The sequence below is a fragment of the Atractosteus spatula genome, chromosome 3, assembly GCF_055471065.1.
Source record: "Atractosteus spatula isolate fAtrSpa1 chromosome 3, fAtrSpa1.hap1, whole genome shotgun sequence".
NCBI lineage: Eukaryota > Metazoa > Chordata > Actinopteri > Semionotiformes > Lepisosteidae > Atractosteus > Atractosteus spatula.
In genome coordinates, this window is record NC_142708.1 from 45781185 (window position 1) to 45803164 (window position 21980).

Consider the following 21980-nt stretch of genomic DNA (forward strand, 5'->3'; position numbering starts at 1 on the left):
TTTAATTCTGAGGCATAAAAACAAAAGTAAATAGGAAAATCACCTAAAAAGGCTTAATTAAGTTTGGGTGGTCTACAGTCTGTGGCAATAATGGTAGAATGGGAAATGCAGACATTTCAAACAAGACACTCAAAAGAAGAGAGAAAAGGTACAGTAACAGGACTTAAACTGTAAATAATATTATAAATAACAATAATGCCCCCACCTCTGCCTGAAAGGGAGGTCAAGGTAGGTCAAACATCCCATACCACAGAGGCTGAACAGGAGACCATCATTTTGCCTGTGCCTGGTTTCTGTGCCAGAAACAGAAAATTTCAGAAAGAAACAGAAAGAAAATCGGCCCTGTTGTCAGTGTGTTTATGTCTGTGTGTGTCCTGTGACTGACTGCTTGCCGGATTACACTCTGGTTATGGGTGAAAGGAATTGCATTCCCAAAGCGCTTTACATGCAGATTTTTACTGAAATAACAGCAGCAAGTATTCATAGAAGCTTTTTATGAAGTATTTAGACTTAATATAGTCTGTGGCATTACACGGGGGCGTGTTCAGTGTGGAGGCAGAGCCCTGGATGAAGGGTGATGCATTGCCTTAGTAGTCACAGCTATTTGTTACAGAGTTTGATATGCACATTCTGAATGACTACGTCTGTATAGGCAGGGCTGGCCCTAGTTTTAAAGGAGCCCAAGGTGATCTTAAAAAGGGGGCTCTTCAGGATCACGATTTGTGCATACAGTCATCAGCTATTATTATTTTCAGTGTCCACTTAAAACCTATTTTCCTAAGAACAAAAAATAAATAAATGGATTATATAACTAGAAAACTTTTATTAATCAGCTTTGAAGAACATAATCAATGACGTACAAATAAGAACATATTTTACAAAGCAAAAGTATTTTAATTGAAATTCACAAATAGAAACATTACATAATATTTTCCCACTGTACACCACTAGAGGGCCCTCTAGATGTTCTCTCTCTTTAACCAGTTTCAGGTGAGAATGTGTATCAGTACCACCTGCGTCTTTATTAGAAACCCTATTTAACATTCTCACGTGATCTGACAGTGGAAGTGGAAGACACTGCAAGACAGTGGACATCCATCTCGTACTTCTGAAAAACTGTCTATCCTTGCATAGATTGCATAGATTCCCGCAAATACATCAATTTGTGTGGGCTAAGAAAATGCCTCTCTGTGAGTACACGTTGGCTCTCTACCTCCACCAGAGGTATCGACCCTCTGCTGAAAAAGGCAGCCCAAAAAACCCACTCTGTTACAATAACAATAAATAACAATGAACTGATTACTTCAAAATTATAGCAAATCATAACTTAGAATAATGCACTGAAACCTTTGTAGAAATAAATATGAAATTAAGTTAAAAAATTAAAAACAAGTGTACTTATTAACAAGGGAGAATCTTTTACCTCAGGTATGTTTTAATCAGCTCCTCTCTGCTGCACTGTCACTAGGAGAGTGATCTGAAGGCCTAAACAAGGAAAACAATAAGTTTTAAAATCAATCATGTGTAATCGCTGAAGATTCTTTTGTACTATACCTTCACTTTCATGCTTTTGTTTGTCCAGACAGTGCCAATATTTATCCAGGTGATCCACACTGCAAGTATACAATTGCAGACTCAAAAACTAAACGAAATACAAATTACTGCATCTTTATGCATATTACACATTGTTACAATGACTTGATGTGGTGTACCTCTGTTTTGCTTATCCTGCTCATTTTTTCTGCACTCAGATACATATTACATTCTCAGTTATGATTGGTCATATTTTGACTGGGGATCCATTAGAATAATCCACAGCAGCAACAGAAAGAGACACTACGTGGAAATGTTCACTCACATTTGAATGTGCCAATTAAGACATATAATTAATAATAATAATATAATTGCTTACACTTATATAGCGCTTTTCTGGACACTCCACTCAAAGCGCTTTACAGGTAATGGGGACTCCCTTCCACCACCACCACCAATGTGCAGCATCCACCTGGATGATGCGACGGCAGCCATAGTGCGCCAAAACGCTCACCACACATCAGCTATTAGTGGGGAGGAGAGCAGAGTAATGAAGCCAATTCATAGACGGGGATTATTAGGAGGCCATGTTTGGTAAAGGCCAATGGGAAATTTGGCCAGGACGCCAGGGTTACACCCCTACTCTTTTCGAGAAACACCCTGGGATTTTTAATGACCACAGAGAGTCAGGACCTCGGTTTAACGTCTCATCCGAAGGACGGCGCCTGTTTACAGTGTAGTGTCCCCATCACTATACTGGGGCATTAGGACCCACATGGACTGCAGAGTGAGCGCCCCCTGCTGGCCCCACTAACACCTCTTCCAACAGCAACCTTAGTTTTTCCCAGGAAGTCTCACATCCAGGTACTGACCAGGCTCACACCTGCTTAGCGTCAGTGGGTTGCCAGTTGTGAGTTGCAGGGTGATATGGCTGCTGATATGTTGTGTTGTACATTGAGGGGGGCCTCCTGGTGGCGTCAGATTCCTATGCAGTCACTGAGTTTGTCTATGCCCAGGGCCGGCCCTGCAAGTAGTATGGGAACCACTTCATCCACCACTGAAATACATCTACCTGTTGACATACAGCAGATATTCTTTATTGCAGCACTCTCTTCTGTTTATTGGAGAAGTCCATAATTGCTTCACAAATTGAATTAAATGGGAACTATACTGTAGGTAGGCCAGATTATGTGTGCACACTCATAGTAGAATTTACTCAGGACGCTAGGATTAATGCCCTTTATCTTACAAGTGATGTCATGGGATCTTTAATGTCAAAGTTGTCAGAGTCTCAGTAGTCCTCCAACACTACTTGCAGCAACTCGGTCTTCCAGTCTCCCATTCCAGTACTGACCAGTCTCAACCTTGCTTATTTTGTGATATATGTGAAGACAAAATTAGGAGATGTTAGCAGTGCTGTCCCACAAGTAAATTAGGTTGTATTAACTCTTGTGAACACTTCTTCACATCTTCTCGGCCCTGGTTGAGCACTTGCTATGAAGAGTCTGTATATGTGTTTGCATTACTTTTTCTGTGGTTTCCTCCCAGCCTTAAAAATGTTGTAGTATTTATAAGTAGTATTATTGTATTTAAAAATGAGTGTGTTCATGTGTGCAAATGTATATGTGAATTGGTTGAGCTTGCTAATAATGGATGAATGCACAATCTGTACTTCCATAGCTTTCAAAAACATGTTTTGGGATATATTTAAAAAAATGTCTTATTCTCATCATCATCACTTTTCACACTGTGGTTGAAGATTTTTTATTACTATTTATGTCTGATGATGTGTCATTCAACAAGAGTTTCATAACTTATAACAATGGCAAAGTGCAAATACAAATAAAAAGAACAAAAATAGTTTTTTTCATTATTTAAGGTTCAAATAAAATACAAGTAACATTTGTTTAAATAATCTTTGATTTTATCTTTTGATTTTCAGTTTTGATATAAAAAGATCAATAAATCTCTGAGTAATTCCAACATGCAATATCCAAATTTAAAAGTAGTTTTATTATTTTTCATTAGACATTTCTATATACTGTATGTGTACTCCTGTAATGGTAACTTAACACTAATGCATTTCACACTGAAAAGAAAATAAAATTGTAAAAAATAATCCCTTGCAATTTCACATGTTTTCTGACAACTTGGGCTGGCTCATAAGTTGGAAAAAAACTAAATGAATTATGTTTCTATTCAATTTTTAAAAGGCCACAAATTTCTATATTGTTCGTTGATTTTGTTACCTTTCATAGAGCTTTGAAAAGAAATATACACTTAAACTCCATTTAATGAAAAAGCCATACAATAACACATTATGTGTTCTATTATATTAGAACATCTCAAAAGGAAATATAAGAATTATAAATGTATTCAGTGGAGCATTTAAGAAATAGAAGAAACCTACTGTATGTATGTTGGATTTGAGTTATGTCACAGTATTATCAACTTAATTTGGTATATGAAATAGTGGTAATACTTTACATGAATAAGGCTACAAAACCCCATAATAACTCACACAATAACACTACACAAAGGGTATAGCAAATTATGTAATTCTTTATAAATAATTGCTCAAATGGCATTACAGGCATTAGAGATGATTTGTATCATTTAATAACAAGGCATATTTTCTGTCAAAAGCTAAGAACAGAACTCCAGGAAGACAAAAGTAAGCTGAAAATGATGCAAGACACCACTAAGGACTTAGTGAGAGATTGGAAGTAAAGTGTGTTTATGTAAAATTTTAGTTCAATTTTAGTCTTAACAATGTTGTTTTATCATGTTGTATAGTGTTTAAGCAGGAGATATGAGTGTTTCTAAGCCTCATTCGAGTAAAGGGTTTTATATGGGTTTATGACATTGATTTAGTCATTAGCTAATGTTGTCAAAAGAGTTGATTTTTAAAATGGAAAATTAAGGCCTGCATTCTTCAATCCAGGAAGCAGCACTGGAATATTGACCAAAAGCTGAGACATTGTAATATTTTTATAAAGTGTTTTTGAATTGCATTCTGGAAAAGTTCCACTAAGCTCCTGATACATTTCGTATTTGATGTTGTGTTTACCCCTATGTGAAACAGAAATTAATATTTATCTCTAGAGAAAAGCTAATACTTGTGTATTTTGTAACCTAAAGATATGCTGAAGTCACCCTACACAAATGTGGTCTCTGATGACAGGTCTATTACAGAATTTGTAAACAAAGATAGCATTACAAAAAATAATGTTTGTACAGCAATAAAGAATTTCTAAAAAAAATTTAACTTCATCTTATCTTCATGCTTTAAATTTAAAGTTTTCCATATTTGTTTTCTCTTTGAATTTATGTACCAAAACAAAAGCATGCAATGTGATGATATGGGCATTGTATGTACTTAAGAAAGTTTACAAATATGAGGAGGTTGTTATAAATTATTTGTAGTAGTTAATCAGTTAATTGATCCAAGGATCTTATCTAGCCTTTCATTATAATAAATTAGGATATCAGTTTCAACAACATCAGTTTCAACAGCTGTATAGTATGTTCCATACACAAAAGTCTGGATAAAAGTAGAGTGACTCATGTTCTGAGTTTTAAATACACATAATCTCTTATCAAGAACAGTAAAGTTCAAATTCTCCAGCCTGTCAGTTTAGGACATTCCATTAAGCCCATACAGTATGTAATGATTCCTGCATACTGTATATTCTGGCTGTACCAAAACTAAGTACAGATCCAGCCATTCAAAGTGCACAGACACGTACCGGAGGTAATTGGCTAAGGCCTCGCGCGTCACGATGCAAAATACCGCGGTACATGATTGGTTGACCGACAGGGGCACTCGTGGTGCGTTGGTCGGTCCTAAAAAGATTTAAATGTCTTTACTGTGCCCATTTAAGTATTGAATATTTATATGGAATTTTACCACTGAAGGGAAATCTTAGTAGCTGAGCATAAAAAGAATAGGAGCATACTGTAACGCGTGTGAAGGCCATAAACGATATTAATTTTGGAACATAAACATACAGTACATGGCTGGTCTCGGTACTTTAAAGAAAACATACACACCAGTATTCCATTTCTCCCTAAACATTTTAAGCATCGAAGTCTTTAACTAACGTGATACCGGAGTCAACAAGCATACTTTTAGAATTTGATTAAAAGGGAATATAATATGGAATCGCGTATCGAAAGAAATTAATAACGATATAATTATACTCATGTACCGCAACACAAGAATTGTTACATAAATGTTTTGTAGGGCTTTTTCAACACTCCTCACATGATCTCGCCAGTGGCGCTGTGGGTTAGGTTCCTGACTCCCACGTCACACGCTGTGTGTTCAAATCCCGCTGGAGTCATGACTTTTTTTTAACAAACATTTCTTTGAAAAAATAAAACAATTCCCTGGCTCAGAGATTAAATAAAACTTCACTCGCACCAAACAAATTTATATTTCTAAATATCACAACATGATCGAATTTAAGTAATTTTAATAACAATGAATAGTCACCTAGGCGTTACAATATAAACAATTATATTGATTTAAATCACGTTTAAATTGCCTTTATTTAAAACCCATAAATAAAGCTGATACTGTTTAGACTTTTAATTATTTAAAACTGTATAACAGCAGTACAATGCAAAATGCAACATAAATCGCTATCTTTGTCTTCTGCGTAATAATGTTCACCTCTCTGTCCAGCAAATTAACAATAGTAATAATAATGAACTTTATTGTATATGGCGCCTTTAAAGCTGGCTCATCAAAGCGCTTTACAGGATAAAAACAATAACAACAATACTGTTAGGCTGGGCAAACATTTTTTTTTTAAACAAATACAAAATGAGATATAATGATGTGTTCCGGCTTAGACGTTAACGAAGAGCATAACACGTGGGCGGCCAGCGGGAGTGCTGGCTGTGACGAATTAAACCGGTTTCACAGGTATTTTCAAAGTAGAAGGTGGCCAGATTTCCAGCGAAAGACACCTCCCCCCCTCCAAAACCAAGGAAGTACGGTACTTACTAGTTAAGAAAGCTAGGCTCCTCAATGAAATCGCTTTAACATGCTAATGCGTTGGTGTAACAGTCCGGGCGTGGCAAGCTTCTAATGTCAACCCGACTACGGCGAAAGGAACCCTTCTTTCATTGGAAGACAATGAACATATTCTATTGTATTCTATTAGATTTATTTTTCTTGGGATTTGGGGATCAAACGTGGAAAGATTAGATTAGTAATCGTTTTAATTTTTTAAATACATTTTAGAAAAGTGTAATCTATACTAAACAGCTGTATTTATTTAATACCACTCGATACTTATATTAATGGAGTTTAGTTGATACTGTTTAAACTTTTAATTATTTTAAATTGTATTACAGCATTGTACACATGCTTAAAAGAGGAGAAAACGCAAGCCTTCTTCAGGTGTGAGGGTCTTCTGCTCAGAATGAAACGCTAAAATGTAATGTAGGCTCTGAATGGGTTCAATTATGATTTGGGCTTGATTAAGATCGCTGCCTTTCATCCAAAATCCTGCTTGAATCCTTCTAAACTAAAAATTAGACACGAGAAGGGGCTCTGGTGAAATTTCTCTTTTTTTAATTTCTCTTTTTTTCTTGGAAAAATATCTTACCCCCTGCAATCCGGGCACAGAAGGATTAAAAGAAGCCAGACAGGCAGGGGGAAGAGTGAGTTCTAAATAAAGAGGTATCCAGGTAACAGTGAAGGTAACAGCCGCAGACGTGGCCTACTTAGCCCGCCAGGGTTACGCTACTCTCCCGGAGGAGGCCCACCAGGAGATAGCTCTCCAGGCGTTCCTCTGGGCCCTGGCGCCGACTGAGGTGCAGTGCCAAGTGATGCTGGCCGCGCCGGTCCTCTTGGAGCAGGCCCTGGCTTTGGCTGAGCAGGCTGATGCCGTATTCGAGGAGATCGGTGGGCACCAACGGAGGGGCGCATGGGGAATCAGATGGGGAGGAGGAGACTCCCAGCGCGGCGATGCTGGGGGAGCGACGACGGCTGGTCATCTGCCACCGCTGTGGGGAGAGGGAACACATCGCACGGGAGTACCGGGCGCTGGAGCCCTGGAGACTCCGGAGGCCATCGGGAAACGGGAGCGGGGTGGCCTAAAGAGGGGAAGGCCGCCCTTGAGCGACTCTACCCCCACTCCGGAAAGCCAGAAGGAGCGCCTCACCCCACCTGCTGCCGTGGGAAGGGTTGGCCACAGCTGGGGCTTATTTCTTCCCTGCCTCATCGAGGGCAGACCCTGCCAGGCCCTCGTTGACACCGGTTCGACCATCACCCTGCTGCGGCCTGGTATCCTTCTGGGCACCAAGGCAGCCAGACCCCCAGGGCGCTCACCGTGCACTTTGGGGCTGCGAGGGTGAAACACCCCTTCTACAGTACCTTGCCCTAGTCCGTGAGGACTGTATCCTGGGGTTGGACTGGTTGCAGCAGGTGGGTGGTTCCCTTGACTTGGGCCGGCGAGAGTTGGTGGGGCAGGGGGAACGAATCAGTTTCACGGTGGGCGGGCCGGGAGGTGTCCGGGGTGTGTGGGACGACCGGAGCGGGAAGCGGAGGTGGCAGCGGTGTGCGTCGCCTGGGCCTGCCGGTGCCGCAGGTGTCGGGGCGAGCGTGCCAGAGCTGACTCCCAGTACGGTGAGATAAGCTTTCCCCTACCCGGTCTGTAAGGCACTCTGTGCACTGTGGGAGGCCTTGGAGGTGAGGGACGGGGTGATGCACCGGGGGTGGCAGGTGCCCTCCAGCGGCGAGGTCACTGCTTGGCAGCCTCCGGCTGGCCGTGCACCGCTTGGAGAACTGCCCCACAGAGCGACCGCAACACCAGAAACTGCCACCTGACCTCGCTGCTGGAGGGTTCCCGCCACCCCCGGCGTAGCACCCCGTCCCTCACGCCCAAGTCAAGGCAACCACCCACCTGCTGGAACCAGTCCAATCCCAGGATACAGTCCACACTGACTGGGGCAAGGTAGAAGGGGTGTTTCACCCTCGCAGCCCCAAAGTGCACGGTGAGCGCCCTGGGGGTCCGGCTGCCTTGGTGCCCAGCAGGATACCAGGCCGGAGCAGGGTGATGGTCGAACCGGTGTCGACGAGGGCCTGGCAGGGTCTGCCCTCGGTGAGGTAGGGAAGGAATAAGCCAACTCTTCCCACAGCAGGCAGGGTGAAGCGCTCCTTGCTTAGAATAGCAATATTATGGACAATCAATTGACAATAAACATAGAAAAGCACATATTAAATTTGGGAAATTTGGTTTCAAAAGTCCTCATATCAACGATGCCTATACTGTGTTCCTCTACAGTATGCTAATCTATTGTAGTGCATTCGCCTCCCTCTTAGGCTGTGCAAATGATCTTTTAGATTTTTATAGAGAAATAGAGGCTGTACAGTATGCGTTACAATATAAACATTTACTGTCAACCTTTAAATCAACAATTGATTTAAAGACGATCTGTCAAAGCGCAATGAAACCTATTACTCGATTTTTATGGACTCCCAGTCCCGCCAGGGATTAAAAAATAACATGGAATCGCGTATCTAAAGAAATAACAGTATAACTATGTTCATGCACAAACAATAGCATGTTACATTATTAATTTGGGGGTCTCCTCTTGCCAGAAAGCGCTAAATTGCAATTTGCCTCAACACTCCATACTCAACAACGATAATTCACAAACAGCCAGAACATGTAACTCCACATTCCCAAATAGACCTCATTTCCATAGCCCCGCCCCTTATGCAAAACCAGCATCCCTCCCCTGTTCTCTCTCTCCGCTGGCGTTTGTAATCGTTTTTATTTTTAAATAAATTTTAGCAAAGTCATGTATTTTAAAAATCTTAAGATTTCTTTATTTATGTCTTTATTTAGTGGTTTCATTAGTGACAAAGGCTAAACTTTCTTGGAAAAATGTCTTTTATGTAAACCATGTTTGCTATTAATTCATTTAGGGCTAGAATATGTTCATTGTCTTCCAATGAAAGAAGGGTTCCTTTCGCCATAGTCGGGTTGACATTAGAAGCTTGCCACGCCCGGACTGTTACACCAACGCATTAGCATGTTAAAGCGATTTCATTGAGGAGCCTAGCTTTCTTAACTAGTAAGTACCGTACTTCCTCGGATTTGGAGGGGGGGAGGTGTCTTTCGCTGGAAATCTGGCCACCTTCTACTTTGAAAATACCTGTGAAACTGGTTTAATTCGTCACAGCCAGCACTCCCGCTGGCTGCCCACGTGTTATGCTCTTCGTTAACGTCTAAGCCGGAACACATCATTATATCTTATTTTGTATTTGTTTAAAAAAAAAAATCGTTTGCCCAGCCTAACAGTATTGTTGTTATTGTTTTTATCCTGTAAAGCGCTTTGAGGAGCCAGCTTTAAAGGCGCCATATACAATAAAGTTCATTATTATTACTATTGTTAATTTGCTGGACAGAGAGGTGAACATTATTACGCAGAAGACAAAGACAGCGATTTACATTGCATTGTGCATTGTGCTGCTGTAATACAGTTTTAAATAATTAAAAGTCTAAACAGTATCAGCTTTATTTATGGGTTTTAAATAAAGGCGATTTAAACATGATTTAAATCAATATAAATGTTTATATTGTAACGCATAGGTGACTATTCATTGTTATTAAAATGACTTAAATTCGATCATGTTGTGATATTTAGAAATATAAATTTGTTTGGTGCGAGTGAAGTTTTATTTAATCTCTGACCCAGGGAAACGTTTTATTTTTTCAAAGAAATGTTTGTTAAAAAAAAAAAGCCATGGCTCCAGTGGGATTCGAACACACAGCGTGTGACGTGGGAGTCAGGAACCTAACCCACAGCACCACTGGCGAGGTCATGTGAATAGTATTGAAAAAGCCCTACAAAACATTATGTAACAATTCTTGTGTTGCAGTACATGAATATAATTATATCGTTATGAATTTCTTTAGATACGCGATTCAATATTATAATCCCTTTTAATCAAATTCTAAAAGGGGTTAGTTAAAGACTTCGATGCTTAAACTGTTTAGGGAGAAATGGAATACTGGTGTGTATGTTTTCTTTAAAGTACCGAGACCAGCCATATACTGTATGTTTAAGTTCCAAAATTAATATAGTTTATGGCCTTCACACGCGTTACAGTATGCTCCTATTCTTTTTATGCTCAGCTACTAAGATTTCCCTTCGGTGGTAAAATTCCATATAAATATTCAATACTTAATCAGGCACAGTAAAGACATTAAATATACATATACATACTGTATACAGTACAGTTTGCATACAGTAATATGTTTATGTTCCTAAATCAATCTCTTTTATGAGCATGTGAAAGGCATGGTGAATCGGAGATTCTCAAAAATTACTGTACTTTGCATGATTGGAAACAAATGTGTGATTGCGAAATGCTGTGGTGTTACTTTTACAAAGACGGTCAATGAAAAAAAGAATGTGCACCAGGGCAATACTTTGAGTTTACAGCTTGTCCAAAGTCATTCATTATTAATACTATTAGTAATATCTTCGTTAAAGTCTTTGATGGCGACAGCTCAAACATGAGAGGTTTGCTTTATTAGCTCCACCTTGCGGAAATTCCGGATACTATTATTTTACTTGCGGTATTATAGGAGAATTCATGGTAACTCGCGGTAGACTGCGTAAAGTGCACAGCAAAATAATGCGGTATCGCCCATTTGTTTTGAATGGCTGCATCTGTATGTATTCTAAGTCCAAATTGGCTCAACCAGTAAAGGCACTAGGCTGGATTCAAGTTGAGACATATTATCTAGATGTTATGGGGTCAAATTTAGGTGGTGTCACTTGACAACTATTTGTTATGATCCCCGTTTCCTGGCAACGGAAGAGGCAGAAGAAGGCATAGTCCTAGTTCAATTAGACAACCTGTAGGAGCATGTATTCACCACCACACCTCCGTCTCATCTTGCACAGTTTTTCCCTACCTCCTCGCTCAGTATTGGTTTTCAGTTTGAGCTACTTCTTTGTGCTACGCCTTATTCCTCATTGCTACTTTTTGGTTATGGACTCTTGGTTTTCTCCTTTGACTACGGCTTTTGGATTACGGCTTGGTTTCGGTTACTTTCTCCCTAGTTTAGTATTACTGGCTTCCCCTGGACTCTTGGTTCACTCCTTCGACTATGGCTTTTTGGATTACGGCTTGGCTTCAGTCTCTCTCCCTGGTTTGGATTACAGGCCTCCCCTTTGGACTTGGTTTTGTTTTGCAGTATAGATCTCCTTCAGGGTAACTTTTTCAGCTCCTGCAAGTGGGTTCATTACTTGGTTTCGGTTTCATTGGCCGAATCCTTAACAGAATACTGAGCCATTTAACATGGACCCAGCGGAGCAAGAGGAGATTTGCTCGGTTTTGGATCAACACTGGCAAGCTTTACTCCAGTTACAGGCTCCCGTACAACAGATCTCGGCGCACCTGTCAGCAATGCTGCCTACTAGTAATAGTGGAAGTAATGCTGGAGCAGCCGCTTTGGCACTGCCCCCGCCAGCGACTACACCCACCCCCGACCCCTTCCACTTACCCCACCTGACAGGTTTGACAGCAACCCCACTAAATGCCGGGGCTTCTTAGCACAGTGTGCTCTGGTTTTTAGGCTCCATCCTGAAATCTTTTTTTCTTCTCAGGACAAGATAGCCTTTGCAGTTTTTTTATTAACTGACCATTGTAGTGTGCTCTCATGAAGCACCAGTTCTGTAGGGGTTTGGGCATTTACTGGGACAATTATTAATTGTAGCAGTAAGTCACAAAATTGATTATTTTAATGGCTTTAGAATCCAACCATGCGATATAACTCAAACAACACACACACACAGGTACTAATACACGAGGATACATTTATTAATACATAGAATATGCATGTAAACCTAACAGATCTTATCGTGAGGGTTATCAGAATACAAAAGATATATATTCATTCAGTTACAAAGAGTTACATATATCAAGAGGACATACGTTCAGTATATCATTCATTTAGACTGTTTCGTAAATGAACTTGGTTATAACTTCTACATTAGATACTCAAAACAAGTACATAACTCTTAGGAATTAAATTGATATCAACTGGTTGGGATAACAATTGAATTCTCGAGCAGTAATGCAGTGAAGTTGAATACTCATCCAATCTCTGGGAATTCAGATCTCCTGCGGGCACAAAGAAGCAGTTGCAGGCTTGTTGCTGTCCAATCCGTGCTCTCTGGCTCCGTGCCAGGCTGTGCTGTGCAGCTTGCGACGGTGCGCTGCTGATCCTGCGATGCTCTGCAGACCGGCTAGTTAGTGTTGGCTTTAACTAGCAAAGTTGTGCACAGGAAAAAAGATGACTGTGGGTCCCAGCAGGTCAGGAAGAGGACCGGTTTGTTCCTGATGAAGCGCTAGTTCTGAATACTGATTCAGCTTTCCACAGTTCCGACCTGTTCACAAGGCTTGCTGCTGATGCTAACCTCGGGTGGATCTTTTGGTTACTCTCTGGCAACCTCCGCTCTCGACTTTTAGAACAAAGGAAAGTTCTGGTACTCGGACACACTGGCCGTTCCGTGGTTGTCCGGGCTAAGTCTCAGGATGGTCAGGAGGCGCGCTGCGAGAATGTCCTGCCCTTGGGAGCCTTCTGCTCCTGGGCCGTCCTGCCCTGGAATTGTCTCGCACCCCTGGAATTCTCCTTAGAATTCTCCTTAGAATGTCCATCTGGCACTCCCTAGACAGATAGGTGCCAATGGATGTCCATTGATGATGATAGCCAGGCTTAGCTAAGTGCATCCCCATTTGGGAGCTGTCCCGTATCAAAAGAAAACATCTTTAAATCAGCCTGCATGAATAGCTTCTCTGTGGCTGCACCACAGAGATGAAGAGAGAGATGGGGTCTCATTTAGGAAAGCACAGCAACACTTAATTCTGTCTTATTAATAAGCCTCGCCGCTACACCATGCTCTGGAATGGGCTACTGCCCTGCTAGATCGCAGGGCTCCTGAAGTACAGGACTACGATCTCTTTCAAGAGAAACTAAAGGAAGTTTTCTGTCGTTCCTCGGCTGGACAAGACCGCCTCCCGCCTCTCATCTATCCGCCAGGGCCGCAGGTCTGTGCAGGATTATGCCATAGACTTTTGAGTAGCAGTGGCTGAGACTCACTGGGATGATGAAGTCCTTATTTTTCTTTTTCATCAAGGATTATGTGAAGAAATAAAGGATCACCTGGTAACTATGTCACAGTTGGGCAGAACCTTAGAAGAAGTAATTTCCCAGGTGTTAGAATTAGAGCTTAGAATTCATCAAAGAAGTAGAGAAAGATCCCAGACACTAATGCTAGAGGTTCCTCGGGCACCACCTACCAGAACCCTAGATTCGGAACAACCTATGGAAATAGCCTGCACCAGGTTAACCCTAGAAGAAAGAGAGAGACGCCGTCGAGAGGGTTGCTGTATGTACTGTGGTAAATTAGGGCACTTCAAAGCTGACTGCCCTGCTTTATATTCATCTTTGAGGCGCCTCCCAACTACTCAAGATCCTAAGGTGAGTGAGATAACTCAATCCTCTCAGTTTTCTTCAGGATTTTCTATTCTGTCTACGCTATACTGGGATAATAAACGGATGCCTCTTCTTGCTTTTATTGACTCAGGAGCAGCGGGGAACTTCATAGATGCCTCCATAGCTCAAATTTGGAACTTACCCTTGACCCAGGTAATTCCTCCTCTTCGTGTACAATCTTTAGATGGTTCCCCAGTATCTCCAGGACTTATAAGATGGCAAACAGAACTAATAAGCTTGCAAATTGGTGCCACACATGTGGAAGATATCTGGTTTTATCTCCTCAAAACCCCATTGCATCCCCTGGTACTAGGCTTTCCATGGCTCCAACAGCATGACCCTAACATTTCATGGTCCCGTAAAGAAATTTTAACTTGGGGACCCCGATGTATAAGTAATTGCTGTCATCTACCGGTAAGAATTGCACTCACGGAAATGCCCACTCCTGATGTTCCTACAATACCCCCCAATATTCTGACTTACAGGAAGCCTTTGATGAGCAAGAGGCCTTGGCTCTCCCACCCCACCGACCGTATGATTGTGCTATTGACCTTTTGCCAGGAACAATCTCTCCTAAAGGTCTTATATTTCTACTCTCCAATACTGAATCTGAAGCCCTGAAAGTATATATACAAGATTCTTTGAAGGCTGGAATTAAACGTCCATCCACTTCGCCTGCATGTGCCAGTTTTCTTTTGTGGAAAAAAAGGATGGGGAGCTCCGTCGCTGTATTGATTATCGCAGTCTCAATGAGATCACTATTAAGAACCGGTACCCTTTGCCTCTAATTCCAGCAGCGCTTGAGTCCGTGCATGGGGCCAAGATTTTCACCAAACTGGATCTATGAGGGGCCTATAATTTAATCCATATTCATGAAGGGGACAAGTGGAAGACAGCATTCATGACAACCCATGGACATTATGAATATTTGGTCATGCCTTTTAGTTTAGTAAATGCCCCAAAGGTTTTTCAAACTTTTATTAATGATATTTTTTGTGTTCTGCTACAAAGGTTTGTCTTGGTATTCCTGAATGACATTTTAATTTTTTCTAATACCTTCCAGGATCATGTTCTCCATGTCAGAGAAGTACTCTCCCGGCTCATAAAGAATAAACTTTATGTTAAACTGGAGAAGTGCACTTTCCATGCTTCTAAGATTCATTTTTTAGGTTACATCATCTCTTCAGAAGGGGTGGAAATGGACTCAAGTAAAGTCTCCGCTATTACGGATTGGCCCACACCCAAGAACTTAAGCACATACAACAGTTTCTCGGCTTTGCTCATTTCTACAGGAGGTTTATTCCAAACTTCAGCTCGGTGGTTGCTGCAATAACTTTTTTAACTCGCAAAGGACCAAGACAAGGTAAATGGACCTCTCAAGCAGAAGAGGCATTTCAGCGCCTGAAACACCTATTCACAACTGCCCCTATCCTGAAACACCCTGATCCTTTGCCTTTTATTGTCGAGGTCGACGCATCTGGCCATGGTGTTGATGCTGTTCTCTCTCAACGTCATGGAGAAAAACAGATTCTTCACCCCTGTGCCTTCTTTTCTAAGAAGTTATCCCCTGCAGAGATGAACTCTAATGTTGGTAATCGTGAACTTCTGGTAATCAAGCTTGCATTGGAGGAATAGAGGCACTGGCTAGAGGGAGGTCATCATCCATCTTTGATATACACAGATCACAAAAACCTGGAGTATTTGCAATCTACCAAACGTCTATGTCCTCACCAGGCCAGATGGTCCCTATTCACCAGATTTAATTTCCTTATCACCTACACTCCAGGCTCTAAAAACATCAAAGCAGATGTTCTCTCGAGAATCCACGACCCTCCTGAGACCGAACTGCTTCCTGAACCCATCATCCCATCTGGTAAATTCCTAGCAGCTGCAAGATGGGACATCGAAGTTATAGTTAGACGCGCCTTGGCTGGACTGACTGTACTTCCTCAGTGCCCTCTGGACAAATTATTCGTCTCAACCCCGGATAGATCTTCAGTGTTACAATGGGGACATGATTCCCATTTCGCCGGACACCCTAGATTCCGACGTACTTTGGATTTCATCTCCAGAGACTTTTGGTGGCCAGCTATGGCTTAAGATGTCAAGGAGTATGTCCAGGCCTGCTCTATCTGTTCCCAAATTAAGTCTTCTCGGATGAGGACGGCAGGCCCTCTTCAACACTTACCTATCCCCGACCGTCCTTGGACCCACCTCTCAGTTGATTTTATTACTGACCTTCCACCAAGCCAAGGATACACTACAGTTATGGTAGTAGTAGACCGCTTTTCTAAATCTGCCCATTTTATTCCCCTGCCTTCCTTGCCTATGGCTCGGGAACTAGCAGAGCTGTTTGTGCTACACATCTTCAGTCTTCATGGCATCCCTAAAGAGATTGTTTCAGATAGGGGCCCCCAGTTTGTTTCCCAATTTTGGAAGGCTTTCTGTAAGTCACTGGGAGCTTCAGTCTCGCTTACATCAGCTTACCACCCTCAAGCCAATGGTCAGACAGAGCGCATGATTTACTACTTACAGGCATATATCTCCCCTACCCATGACAACTGGGTGTCATTGCTTCTGTGGGCTTAATATGCACATAATTCTTTGTCTACTTCATCTATACGCATGTCTTCTTTTAAGTGTGCCTTAGGTTATCAGCCTCCTCTTTTCCCAGACTCCCCTCCTGACACAGAGATTCCACCTATTCAGGAATATATCACAAACCTGCAGAACTTCTGGAGAAAGGCTAAAGTCGCCCTGCTTCACACTGCAGCTCGGCAAAAAAATGTGGCGGATCGGCGCCATCGAACCCTACCCAGACTTCGATGTGGACAATTTGTCTACCCTCAACCTTCCTCTAAAGCAACCTTCTTGCAAGCTTGCTCCCAGGTACATCGGTCCTTTTCGTATCCTCACCCAGATTACCCCAGTAACTTACCGGCTGGCCTTGCCTCCTACCCTCAGGATTCACCCTACATTCCATGTTTTCCTCCTTAAGCCCTTTCACAGATCCACTCTGTCTAAACCACAACAAAACCCCCCACCGCCACAGGTATTTGATGGACTCCCTGCCTACACCGTTAATAAGATCTTAGATTCCCGATGGTCTCGTGGATTCCTGCAGTATCTAGTTGATTGGGAAGGCTACGGTCCAGAGGAGCATTCATGGGTACCGGAGAAGGATATACTGGATCCAAACCTTATCCGGGACTTCCATCACAACTTCCCTAATTGTCCCGCTAGGGCGTCAGGAGCCGCCCGTAGAGGGGGGGGGGTAATGTTACGATCCCTGTTTCCTGGCAACGGAAGAGGCAGAAGAAGGTTTAGTCCTAGTTCAACTAGACAACCTATAGGAGCACGTATTCACCACCACACCTCCGTCTCATCTTGTACTTAAGCATAGTTTTTCTCTACCTCCTTGCTCAGTATTGGTTTTCAGTTTGAGCTACTTTGTTGCGCTACGCCTTATTCCTCGTTGCTACTTTTTGGTTACGGACTCTTGGTTTTCTCCTTCGACTACGGCTTTTTGATAACGGGTTGGCTTCAGTTACTTTCTCCCTAGTTTAGTATTACTGGCTTCCCCAGGACTCTTGGTTCACTCCTTTGACTACGGCTTTTTGGATTACGGCTTGGCTTCAGTCTCTCTCTCCTTGGTTTGGATTACAGGCTTCCCCTTTGGACTTGGTTTTGTTTTGCAGTATAGATCTCCTTCAGGGTAACTTTTTCAGCTCCCGCAAGTGGGTTCATTTCTTGGTTTCGGTTTCATTGGCCAAATCTTTAACACTATTACCAGAATTCCCAGAGTGAGGCATCTTGGAATTAATTTGAAGATATTTCAGTTTGTAGCAAAAAGGTTATTGACAGCCTTGCTGTGTTGTAAATGAAGGGCATGCTTATCCACCAATACACTGAAACTCATGTACATGTCTTTTAAGAGAATAAGGTGGGTGGGTTATTGTCCTGTTATGTGGTATTACAGTACGTAACAGAGAGTCCAATAATGTTAATGCATCATGTTTAATAACATAATAACACATCATTTCACAAATGTAAAAAACAGAATTGGGTGGAGATATAACAAAAATAATTGGTTATTCTAAAATTAAAAAAATAAAACAAGTGGATGTGTTCAATAATGCATTTATGCTACAAAACAAAATAATTTATAATCCTGCTGAGGTTTCGTATCACATTAAATGAAACTATTTAAAGCCAGCTGAAAACAATAATTTCAGATGATCATTTTTTAATATGATCCATCCACTTTATAGTAGTCTGACTGCTTCTGTGCAACTTTGGTAGAATCTATAAATATAAATTGACTTTATAAACAATCGTTCTTGATGCCTTTGAATCCCACTGCTGTATCCACTTCTCTTCCATAATCCTATTTAGTCACAATCTCCAGGTTTACTTACCTCTGAGAAAACCCAAGTAACACAACAAAACATATACACACCAGAAAGGCTTCCAAAGCCAGAAGTGTTTTAAAGGTGTCACTCAAGAAAACTGCTTGTTTTCAGTGCACCAGCAACATACTTCTGAGACTTCTACCTGTCTGATATGTTTCACAGCTGGTGAATAATCACTATTTTCCAGCAAATAGGCAGGTCTGGTTTTAAAACACGCTAGTGCAGTTTATTTGGAGTGTAGGGAACAAAAAACACCAAAACCAATGTTCATTAAACAAAAACCTTAGCTCTTTGTTGAGCTCCTGCCTACACTTCTTGCAGAATCCCTACTATATGGGCCAAGCAGCTACACTGCTTACTGCCGATTAAACAAAACGCAAAGCCTTATCCACAAACAATCTCTCAGACTCTACTTTCAACGTGAGAGTCTCTAGCTCTGAGACTCTTCACACTCACAACTTTTCGCACTCACAAGTTGTTGGTCAGCCCTTCTCCTCTGGTGAGTGGTGCACCCAGGGGACCCCCTGTAATCTTCTCTGGCAATAGACATCCACTTTCCCCCAGACTGACTCTGGAAACTTTCCTGTTTTTGTAAAGAGTCACCTGGCCAATTGGCTTCCTGTAACTGGTCAGGTTTCTCATTTTTAAGAGTGATGTGGAGTCTTAAGAACTCATTCCTAAAATGAATGCAAGCAGCCTTGAAAATGTCCACAAAAAATAAACTTCCATTATCTGACAAAATTTGATCAATGGTAATACAAAAATTGTACTTAAACTGTTGTGGTAACAAAGGGTGAAGTATTGCACTATATTTCTATATTTCCCAAAATGTGATACCTCAGAATCATCAGTGACTAACAATGTAAAGAAGCTGAGATTATTACTAATCATGTAAGTAAGAGTTGTACCAGAAGAACAAGTAATAGGTTTATTCCATGTTGAAAAGAGAAGAAAGAAAACAACATTTTAGCCATGGAGCCTTCTTCAGGTGTGAGTTTAATGAGTTTAATGCTTAGTAGCAGCCTGGGGTTTTTGGGTGACCAGAATGTTAGGCCTCTGAAATGCCTTATTTGTAAATACTGTACCTAGCATAACTTGTGTATTGTATGTTTTGCTATGTGTAATGTAGTTTGTGTCTTGTCATTGTAATAATCATTTGTTTAACCAAGTGTGCCTGGATTATTACTCCTCTCAACAAAGCTGTGCCAGAGAACAAAGAATTCATGAGCCTCCAATTATACCAACCGCTCAGGAATATTTCCAGAAATCACTTATGAGCTGGGTTGTTATAAATAATTATTTTACTTATTGACTAAACATCTCAATCAAATACTGATTTTCACCATTTTTGTAACCCCCCATTTGTAACAACATGTTCTCCAAGATCAGGAGTAAATTTTTCTCCAAAGATATAAATTGACTTATGCTGTTGTAGTGTCCTCTCACAAGACACCAGTAATGTAGGGGTTTGTGCATTTACTGGGACAATTTTTAATTGTGGCAGTAAGTCACAAAATTATTCTTTTGATGGTATTAGAATCCAACCTTGTGGGATAACTCAAACAACGCACACACACACGTACTAATACACGAGAATACATTTATTAATACATAAAATGTGCATATAAACATAACAGATCTTATCGTGAGGGTTAGCAGAATACAACAGGTATATATTCAGTCACGAAGAGTTACAAATACCAAGAGGGACATACGTTCAGTATATCATTCATTAGTTCATTTCATAAATGAACTTTGTTACAACTTCTACACTAGATACTCAAAACAAGTACATCACTCATAGGAATTAAATTGATGTCAACTGGTTGAGATAACAGTTGAATTCTCGAGCGGTAATGCAGGAAGTTGAATACTCATCCAATCTGTGTGGAGTCAGATCTCCTGCAGACACAAAGAAGCAGTGGCAGGCTTGCTGCTGTCCAATCAGCGCTCTCTGGCTCTGTGCCAGGCAGTGCTGTTGCGGCTGGAGAGAAGTTCCTGCGATGCGCTGCTGATGCTTTCTGAAGACCAGCTAGTTAGTGTTGGCTGAAACTAGCAGAGTTTGTGCACAGGAGAAAAGTGACTGTGGGTCCCAGCAGGTCAGGAAGAGGACCGGTTCGTTCCTGATGAAGCGCTAGATCTGAATACTGATTCAGCTGTCCACAGTTCCGACCTGTTCACAAGGCTTGCTGCTGATGCTCACCTTGGGTGGATCCTTTGGTTATGCTTTGGCAACCTCCGCTCTCGACTCTTAGAACAAAGGAAAGTTCTGGCACTCGGACAGACTGGCAGTTACGTGGTGGTCCGGGATGAGTCTGGGATGTTCAGGAGGAGCCCTGAGGCTGAATGCCCAGCAAGCGCGCTGCGAGAATGTCCTGTGCTTGGGAACTGTGCTGCCCTTGGGAACTGTTCTGCCCTTCCCAACTGTTCTGCCCTGCGAACCGTTCGACAGGCACTCTGTGTTGCCTGTTTTTACCTAGAGGAACTGCAGGTTGTGCATTGGTTGAAAGTTTCATGGGCATCAGAGACCCATGTGGGGTTAACCTGCCCTACCAGTTCCTGATTGGCTGATGATGAGTAACCATGCCCTCCGACCTTAGGGTCGTAAACCAACTTTGAATAACACTTTCCCTTGGAATCTCCCAGACTGTGAGGCGCCAGCTGACCATTTATTAAAGTTGCTGGAGAATATCAGCATTGGGAGTTGCTCCTTATCGGGACACTCTATAAACTAGAAAAACACCTTAATTGTGAACCAAATGGAACCAAGCACCACTGAGAGGAAGGAGAGAGGGACTGGCAAGGGAACAGAAAACGTAATTCCTGTACTTTATTAATAAGCCTCGCCGCTACACTGTCACAAGCTTAAAAGACTATTAGTTAATATTATACAAATCATTTTTTTCATTGGCAGAATGATTTACTGTAGTATACAAAAATTAATTCCAGTTTGAAAAATATATGGTCCATTTTTTCAATCTGAAAAGGTCTGTTTACAATGGAAAATAATGGAAAGAATATAATTATTTTGCGTCGCCTAGCTGTATAGTAAACACCTCACATTGTGCTTTGAATTTTATGGCAGCTTACCATCAATTTAAATATTACCACACTTGATTAAGTTTGAAATGCGGCAAAAGTTTTAGAGGTCTGGAGGGTAGTAAAGAAAGTTAATGTAATCCAACTTGAAGAAGCCCAAGAGGTAGAAGTTAATTGACTTTAATTAGAGTTATTAGCTGAAGCATTTGTTGGCTTATGACAAGCAGAACCTAAAGTATAATTATATGACTTTGAGGGTAGCTGAAAGCATGTCAGGGTTTTTCATCCAGACATTAATATAAATCAATTTTTAGAAAAATGACTTCTCAGGTAACATCAATATGCTTCTGTTTCTTGCACAAATGCCTTTATCAGCAATCCATTTAATGATGTTTACTTAATTATTGGAGACATAAAAGCAGGAATGTTTACTTTATCCTATGCCTGGTTTTATTTATTA